General features: G+C 48.7%; 1 pseudogene; it reads left to right on the top strand.

Moving 5' to 3' along the window:
- The first annotated feature begins 920 nt into the window (after nt 1-920).
- Nucleotides 921-9,136, top strand: LOC135874255 (olfactory receptor-like protein COR8; annotated as a pseudogene).
- The last annotated feature ends 479 nt before the right edge of the window (nt 9,137-9,615 follow it).

Raw genomic sequence — 9,615 nt, 5'->3', positions numbered from 1 at the left:
TTATAGTGTTTGTTTACATTGTATCAATTACTTCAAGAACAAAGTCAGTTAACTTGTTTGTAAGTTTTACATAGTAGTAAAGTATCTTTCACAGGATAGATATAATCAATGGTTTCTACAGACAGTAGCTTACAAGTTTTAACAGAAGACCCAAGAGATTTTTGTACTTGGTGAAACTGTTGAATTTTAAAGTGTGGGGGCCAAATTATGAGGGGGTCACTGTCTCTTGGGGGAATCACTGTTAGTACCTTCTTTAATATCCCTACAATGGGTATCGGGTCGTGGGGCAGGGAGGGTCTGCCCTAAGGCTGGCAGGGCAGCAGCTGCTCATTGGCCCATGGGGGGGTGGGGGGGGGGAGGGGGACGGGACGGGACACGGACGACTGACTGAACTGGGCACTAGAGAAATTTCCTTCCTCTGAAGCAGCAGGGCCTGGCTGGCACCACGGCAGGTCGGCCACCAACGCAGATGGGCCACTGGCCTGCCCCTATTTGCAGCCAATAGATGTCACTGCTTACCCCGTGGGAGGGGCTGCTGTTTAACAACACGAGGGGTCCGTGGTCTCATCTCTCCCACCCTCCCCAGAGCCCTGTCGCTCAGGGGGTAGAACAGACATTAATGGGGCTTTATCGGCCATTTGTTTAAAGTCTCTGAATCCTGCCATTGTCCAATGTGCCCAGGAATTTTGGCTCTTAGTTCATAGGGTCCCCTCCGGACACTTGCAGGGTCTGGGCTCCCGAAGGGCTGAGCGGGAGGAGGGGGGTGCTCAGGCGTCTCAGACAATCAGGTTCTAGGTGTTGCAAATGGGGAACCCCGAAACTGAAACAGCCAAAATCCACAGCCACTTTTGCCATTTTCAACCTAAACGTCTCCATGGCCGTGGGGCCACGTGTCCCGTCCACTAGCTCTGACCTTTAACCCCGCCACGGGGAGAGCCACGATTTACAAACGTGACTCATGAGTTTGGGTGCCCAACTCCAGACACCTTCGAGGTAGGTGATTTTCAGACACGTCTCAGCCCCCACAGGTGGATTGGCTGGGCCCTGCAGGGCGGCTCAAGTCGGGCCCCAAACTCAGCACTCAGCAGAGGTGAAAGTAAGCCGGTACGGGCCAATATGGAGAAAATGGAGCATTCACTCCCTCTCTGACCCCTCCTCCTGGCTCCAGCAATATTGCGGGTCCGGGGCCCGGCTCCACGAATGTTCAGGCCGGGTCTCCCCCCTGGCTCCACCCGCTGCCCCCCCCGTGCCTCCCCTGAGTGTGCCCCGGCCCCCCTTTGCTGCCCCCATGCACCTCGCTGGGTCCTGGAGCAGAGCCTGTCTCTCCCCTCCCCTGCAGCTCCATGCTGCCTGCCTGCATTAACTGCCGCTGCAGGGTCCTAGTGCCCCCCCGCACTACTGCCAGGGCAGGCTGCCCTTCCCCCTCAGACCCTTTCATTTTCCAGTGGGACCCTCCACCAGTACAGCTGCCCTCCCTGCCCGCAGTCACCGCTCTTGCCCCACGCTGGGCAAGGGGCAGCCCCATCCCCCACCCCCAGTGAGCCTACAGTGAGGGGCAGCAGCAGGGGAGGAGGTGCACATGTGATAGCAGGCCCCCCCCCCCCGGCATGGCACCCACCACAGAGGAGGCGAGGGGGATTCCTGGACCTGAGAGGGGCCCTAGGAGCACGTGCAGTGACAGTGGGGGGGGGGGGTGAGTGTGCTGCCAGGGAGGGAGAAGGGGGTCCCTACCCCAGAGCTCACTGCTGCCGGCAGGGAGAGGGCTGGGGGGAGTCCTCCTCTCTGGCTCCAGTCCCAGGGTAGCCTGCCTGCACCCTAAACTCATCCCCAGCCCTGCCCCACCCCAGAGCCCACACCTCCAGCCAGAGCCCTCATCCCCCCACACCCCAACCCTCTGTCCTAGCCCCAGGGCCGGCGCTTCCATTTAGGCGACCTAGGCGGTCGCCTAGGGTGCCAGGATTTGGGGGGGGCGGCATTTGCCATCCTTGGCGGCAATTCGGCGGCGGGGGGTCCTTCCGCGCTCCGGGTCTTCGGCGGCAATTCTGCGGCGGATCCTTCACTCGCTCCGGGACCCGCCGCCGAAGTGCCCGGACTCTGCAGGCTGCTTCTGTGACCCTGCTCCCAGCTCTGACCTGCTTCCTGGCTGCTTGTCTGGCCCCTCTGGCTCTGGTTGCTGCAGCTCTCCTCCCAGGGCAGCTCTGCTCTCTCTGGGCTGTGCTCTGGCTTTGGGGCTGCAGCTCTGCTCCCAGCAGCCTAGCTTGGGCCCCTGCTCTCTCCTTAGCTCGGCCACACTCAGTCTGACCCAGGCAATTCCAGCTCACAGGGAGGACGGGACCCCCCGGTCTCCTGATTCTCTGATTAGCCTGCCCACCCTGTCAATCAGGCTGATCTTGAGCATTGGCCTCTACCCATTGTTCCTGGGGACTGTCAGTCTCAGGCTCCTGATTTGCCATCGACCCTTCCCCTTTTAGTGCTGGGAGCTAGCCACCAAAACACCCCCACTGAATGTTAGTAAGGGGGCAACAGTCCCCTTACATTGGCACTCCTTGAAAGGAGGAGGTGACATGCAGGAAACTCCATACAAGCACAGGGCCCAGCATCAGGTTGTTTCTCTCTCTGGATCCCTGGGCTTTGGAAACGGAGGGGTGCGAGTGTCTGAGCTGGGAAGGCTGCAGCTGGGCTCTGGGGGACTGTAGGGGGTGCAGGTGTCTGGGCCAGGGGGGCCCTGTGGCTGGCAGGTATTTTGAAAAATTACCAAAATAATTGAAACCGGTGTGATTATATAGTGTTATTTGACAAATTAAATATGCAGAATTTTAAAATATTGTTTTGGTGCAGAATTCCCCCAGGAGTACCCCATGGAGACAGCTCTGTACAGTGGAGTATATGGCTGGGGTAGAGATTTTTATTATTATTATTCTGATCTGGTTTACACAGGTTTTACACAGCTGGAACTCCAGGGGATTTCAGTGCCATTCCTCTTGATTTGCATCTGTTTATAGCAGTTTAAGAGAGACCTGAATCAAATCTGACTTCAGATTTCAATTTTCAGTTTAATGGCCTCGAAACCCGCCTGTCACAAGCACCCCCTCTCAGGCCGATAAGTGCCTACAGGTCTGTCGCATCTTACGCGCATTTAACATGCGCGATTTCAGCTTTACGCAGTCGGCAAAAAAAAAAAAGAGAGAGAAAAATAACAATTTTAATACGGTACCTCTAGTGCGGGCGATTCCGCCCGCCATTCCACTCAACGTAATTTTGACTATACGCGATTTCCGCTTTACGCTCTAACTGCGGAACGTGATCCCAGTATAAGATGTGACAGACCCGGACAGTCACTCAGTTTGGAATAGGACAGCACCCACTGGTGCAGATTCTCTCTTTAGAAGGAATTTGGTCTGCAGAAGCATTTGGATTCACCGGTCTTTTTATGAAACACTGAATAAACACACAGAAATTGCCAGATTGGATCAGACCGGAGCTCCATCTAGTGTCTTGTCTCTGCTAGTGGCTAGTACCAGAGGTTTCAAAAGAGGGTTTAATAACTTTCAATAGGCAGATGTGGAATAATCAGCCCTTCCCCACATCCTGCCATGATCTCTAATAATTAGAGATTTGGTTAAGTCCTGAAGCATGATGTTTAGTATCCTTTAAGCATCCGCATCCATACACTATGCCATATAAAGCTGTCAAATCCCTCCAGTTTCTTTGCAGTGCTGCTTTAACAGCTCTCCTAGGATCTACAGACATTTCCCAACTTCTCAGCTCACCCAGAATAAAGCTCAGACCAGCAAGGTACTGAGCACACTAGCCCCAATCCAAGGAAACATAAGCACATGCTTAACATGCTTTAGACTGTAAGAAGCCCCATTGAAATCAAGGACCCTGGGGTTCTGGTCTCTGTTTGCACCTCCAGTCACTACTGTAAAACAAACAACACTGAACTACGGGCAAGTTTCAACCACATGCCAGGCTCCTTCTAGGATCTTTTGATTTTATATGTATGACACAACAGGACACCCCCCCTCAGGAATGGAGAGATTGAAAAGGTCTGGGGAATCACTGCCTAACCCCTAGCCCACTGCCTTTCAGACCCACGACGCCCAGTCAAACATTTTCCCTCTTTTTCATGCAATTTGATCCCTTCTGCCTCCTACTGCTGCCACCCCCTTTCTGCCCTCACCCAAACACCGCGGAGTTTTCATCTCACTCCCCTGCTCCCAACACAGCTCAGACACAGGGCAGGGGGAAAAGCAATTCTAAAGGCTGGGGAGCCTGCTGCGTGGCCTACAGAAGCAGCGGTATCCTCGAGCTGAGAACTGGGCAGGCAGAGGAAGGGGGCAAAAAACAGAGCCATACCCAGCTACCAGCACCAGCCATCTTAACAAAAAGCATCACTCGATCCATGATAGAATCATAGGACTGGAAGGGACCTCAAGATGTCATCAAGGGCAGCCCCCTGCACTCATGGCAGGACCAAGCACCATCAAGAACATCTAACCTGCTCTGAAAAATCTCCAATTATGGAGATTCCACATCCTCCCTAGGCAATTTATTCCAGTGCCTAACCTCCCTGACGATTAGAAATTTTTTCCTAATGTCCAACCTAAACCTCCCTTGCTGCAATTTAAGCCCATTGCTTCTTGTCCTATCATCAGAGGTTAAGGAGAATAATTCTTCTCCCTCCTCCTTGTAACAACCTGTTAGGTATTTGAAAACTGTTATGTCCCCTCTCAGTCTTCTCTTTTCCAGACTAAACAAACCTAATTCTTTCAATCTTCCCTCATAAGTCATGTTTTCTAGACCTTTAATCATTTTTGTTGCTCTTCTCAGGACTCTCTCCAATTTGTCCCCATGTTTCCTGAATGTGGCGCCCAGAACTGGACACGATACTGCAGTTGAGACCTTATCAGAGCTGTGTAGAGTGGAAGAATTACTTCTCTTGTCTTGCTTACAACACTCCTGCTAATGGTAGATTGTCTGTCACTTGAAGTCATTCCAACTGGATATCTAGCTAAAAGATGTGTGAGAGCAAGAAAAAATAATAATTATAGGCTCGATACATAAATTATTGGGCAAGGTTTTGTTATGCAGGAGGTCAGATTAGATGATCACATTGACCTCTTCTGGCCATAAACTGTAGGAAAAATCAGTTTTACCCAATCAGGGGCAGTAAATTGTAAGGCACTATTAGGCACTAATTGTAAGGATAGGGTGATTGCTTGGCATCTACACGAACAAAGTTACAGTTGTTTGTTCGCTGTAACTGTGCTTTTTCCATAGTTTAACACATCTGGATTTCTTTTAAGCCTAACTTTGACGCTGAATTCACTGAGTGCTCCCTACAGAAAGAAAGACTGAGCCATTCATTTCCAGTTACACTGCTCTTGAGACTTCTTCCTGTGACTTAGCAAAACAGCGAGAGCTTTCCGTAAAACTGAGCAAAGACAAATAAACAAATCTACTTAGCATGTTAGGGCACCAAGGAGGGCATTGTAATGAGCCCCTCTGTGCCTGGCTTGAGACTATAATTGGAGGTGTGACTTCAGAGACTTGATCCTTAAATGCCACAGAAATGAATATATAAGGTTTTTGGTGCCCTAACATGATCCCTTAGGGATAAAGAGTGATTGAACTCTCTCTTCCACCAGTAGCTATGATAGAATACTTCTTTCCTTCAGTGGAGGTGGGATAGCTATTTTCCTTCAGTTCTGATTCCTGGACATAACTTTCCATTTTCTCCATTTACTTGGAAATGTGATGTTAGCGCAGTCAACATTGCAAGTTGAGACAGACATTGTTCGTTTGTTCATTTTTCTGTCTCAGGGTAAATTACAGTGGCAATGGACATGGTTCATGGAAGACCCTGAAAGGTCCGGATGGATATTAGGTAAGAATCCAGGATTATACATAGAGATGAATCTGAGTTACACACTTCAGATCTGGAATCAGATTCAGATCCGACTTCTTCAACCTTTGAGGATTTTCAGATTCTGGGCTTTTCAGCCAATTATAGAGATAAATCAGGGTTATAAAATTTGTATTTATTGTTGTTGTGTTATCAATTAGAGGTCAAGGCCCCACTGTACTAGGTTCTCTGGAAAAACATAGTAAGAGAGGGAGTGTGAAGCAGAGCCAGGAATTAAAGGACTATCTCAATCTAGTGCCCCTACTGCCAGTCTGACCATTATCCAGTGTTGTGTATGTGTGTGAGTGGGGGGGGGGGAGGACGGACACTTGGATCCAGTGGGTTCTGGTGTGGCCGGTCTCTAACCATAAGGGGGAAATAACAGTAATTATTTGCACTGCGGCAGCCCCAGTCATGGTCGTGTTTGTTTGAAAACTGTAACCAATGGGAAGCAGTGGGAGGGCAGAGGCGGTAGATGACATTGCAATAGCAGAGGAGCCTCATGGTGTTGATAGAGTGTGAAGGGGCTTGGATTGAAAACAAGCTGTTTGTGTTCGATTCAATGGGGACGGGGGAGCCAGAAGAAGGAAGCAAATGGAGAAAGCCTCACTTTTGAGGTGTTACATAGTTTTGCCTTCATGTCTCTTCAGCCTTCTTTCTTCCTTCTTTCTCTCTCCACTCTCCTCACACTCCTCTCTGATACAGCATTTTCTCCTTTTATCTCATTCTCTCACCTGTGGCTTCATGTAATCCCCCTATGCTCCCTCTTCCAAGCATCCTCCCTCCCTCCTTCAGAGCCTTGCACACAGCCTTCCATTGTTGCTTCTGTGCCAATGTTATTCCTTCACCATTTCCCGCCTGTATCATATTCCTGTGTCACGGCGAATGACCTAGAGAGATGAAGGACCTGGCAGTGTGTACCACTAGTAGGCATAAGAAACTGGGACTGGAGACAAGTGGCCAGAAACCTCCTAGAGCAAGGATAGCATAGATTGAAGGCACACTTACCAGTTCTCACGGTATTTGGTGCTTCTCTTAAAGCCTCAGCTCCTTCAGTCATGTAATCAGTTAAGAATCTCAGATTTTTTTTTAAGTATGTTTCGAGCCCTCAGGGTTGCTAAGAAAAGCTTGAAAACGTGACTCTCTCCAGGGCCCAGAAACATTGTTCCATTGCAATTTGCTGACTGAGTGAAATTGGAACATTTCGTCAAGAAGGGCCAATTTCACTGCAGCACCACGGAATTGAGGAAACTCTGCCTACATCAGAATCCTGCCTGGTTTCTGCTAGTTCACCTGCCCAGCTCCTTTGCAACCTGCCCAGTGGCCTGCTAGCAACCTCAGAGCTTCCAGAGTCCATGGCCTTGGAGCAGATACACATGCAGATTGCCCTGGGGGCTGGGAACATCCAAAATTCTCAGTGTCCATGACTCCAGGGATCCATTCCCTTTTCCAGAGACTTTTCAAAAACTGTGGGTTTGTTCCTAAACCAAATTCTGAAATATAAAATCTTGCACAAAACAGAATTACACTTCCCTGCCCCCTCTCTAAACCCTTTGTGTATTATTTTTAAAAGATCTCAAGATTTTAAGCCAACTGCATGATTTTTGGAAGCCTGATAATGGTTTTCAAATGCTTGGGATTAGCAACACTGCCAGGGGATGTGTTATGAAGCAGCAGTAACCAAGTGACTGGGACATAACAGACATTGTAGTCATCTAAAAGGATTATCTGGAATAGGGTGACCAGATGTCCCAATTTTATAGGGACAGTCCCGATTTCTGGGTCTTTTTTCTTATATAGGCTCCAATTACCTCCTACCCCCATCCCGATTTTTCACATTTACTGTCTGGTCACCCTAATCTGGAAGGATTTAAAGTATGAGTGCTTTCTAACTTACCCTCAGTGAGCAGACAATATAAAGTACCTAGCTCAAACTCAAACCCATGCCAGGTATATTTCATTGGAGAAAATTTGTGATAATGTACATGAATCCGGAAACTCCCTATGGGGAACTGGATGCCTAATTCCAGTCAATTTTATGGAGACTTGGATGTCTAAATCTCCTAGACAGCCTTGAAAACCTCAGCCCTGTTAAAAAGGGAGTGTAAATTTAAAGGTCCATCCCAGCTCTTCCCAGACATCATGGCGGCTGGTTTCCTGTCAGATATTCATTACCCACATTCAAGCCCGGTGGTGTCATTCAGATTTAATTCATGCCATGAAATTTCCTTCTTCCATGCTGCTCACTCTTGTTATCCCGGCAGGTATGGTTTCATGCACCCCTGTATAAATGGCTGAGGGCAATCACAGCATGGTGACCCAGTTCATCCTCCTGGGGCTCACGGAGCGTCAGGAGTTGCAGATACCCCTCTTCGCGGCGTTCCTGGTGATCTATGTTCTTACGCTGGTGGGGAAGCTTGGGATGATTGTGTTGATCAGGGTTGATCCCCGACTCCACCCCCCCATGTACTTCTTCCTCAGTGACCTGTCCGTTGTTGACCTCTGCTACTCCTCAGTCTTCGCTCCAAGGATGCTGGTGAATTTCTTAGTGGGGAGTAAAAGCATTTCTTACTCTGCCTGTATTGCTCAACACTTCTCTTTTGTTGTGTTTGTGACCACAGAAGGGTTCCTGCTGGCCGTGATGGCGTATGACCGCTATGTAGCCATCTGTAACCCTCTGCTCTACACCGCTGTTATGTCTAAGAGAGTCTGTATTCATCTAGTGGCCAGCTCATATGTAGGGGGGCTCATGAACTCACTGACCCACACATGTGGCTTGCTGAGTTGTCATTCTGCGGACCCAACGTCATCAATCATTACTTTTGTGACACTAACCCATTGCTGAAGCTCGCCTGCTCTGATAACCACATCAGTGAGATTTTGCTTGTAGCGTTCTCTGGGGTTATTGCCATGTCCACCCTCCTGATTGTCATAATCTCTTATCTGTACATCCTCTTCTCTATCCTGAGGATCTGCTCCGCCAAGGGCAGGCGCAAAGCCTTCTCCACCTGTGCCTCTCATCTGACAGCTGTCACCATGTTCTATGGACCTGTGAGCTTAAGCCACATACAGCCCAGTTCCAGCTACTCACTGGAACAGGAGAAAATCTCTGCTGTGTTTTATACCCTGGTGGTCCCCATGTTGAACCCCCTGATCTACAGCCTGAGGAACAAGGAGGTTAAGGATGCTCTTAAGAGGGTGATAGACTGGAAAAACATTCTCAGCTAATTTGTTCACCATGACAATTCCAGTCAATTGAGAAGAACAATTGGAAGAAGGATCGTAGTATGTTCTATGTGTTACTGCCTTGATTTGTGTATCACAAATGTCGTACAAGAATTAAATGAAACTCAAAGAACTGATGTAGCATGTGGAAATTATGTTTTACAATTGCTTGAGAGGAACGATGTTACCTAATGTCCTGTCATTATGTGGCTGTTGGAATATAGACACCTTTCCTTGTTTCTTGACCATTAATCTATTTGAAATGGTGCCCTGCAAGGTTATCTGAGATTAAAAATAAAATAAACTTGCTTCTAGGTTTAATTTCTTAATGTGTTACTTTAATTAATGCTCAGTATGTGACTCGCATTATGAGAATTCAATGCTTTTCCTCTCTTTAGTGTCTGGGCCTCATACGGGCTGCCACAATTGATCTCTATCCCCTTTATAACAGCCCTTAACGTAGTTGAAGACTGTTATCAGGT

The sequence above is a fragment of the Emys orbicularis genome, chromosome 2, assembly GCF_028017835.1.
Source record: "Emys orbicularis isolate rEmyOrb1 chromosome 2, rEmyOrb1.hap1, whole genome shotgun sequence".
NCBI lineage: Eukaryota > Metazoa > Chordata > Testudines > Emydidae > Emys > Emys orbicularis.
This window is presented reverse-complemented; position numbering and strand designations above follow the sequence as displayed.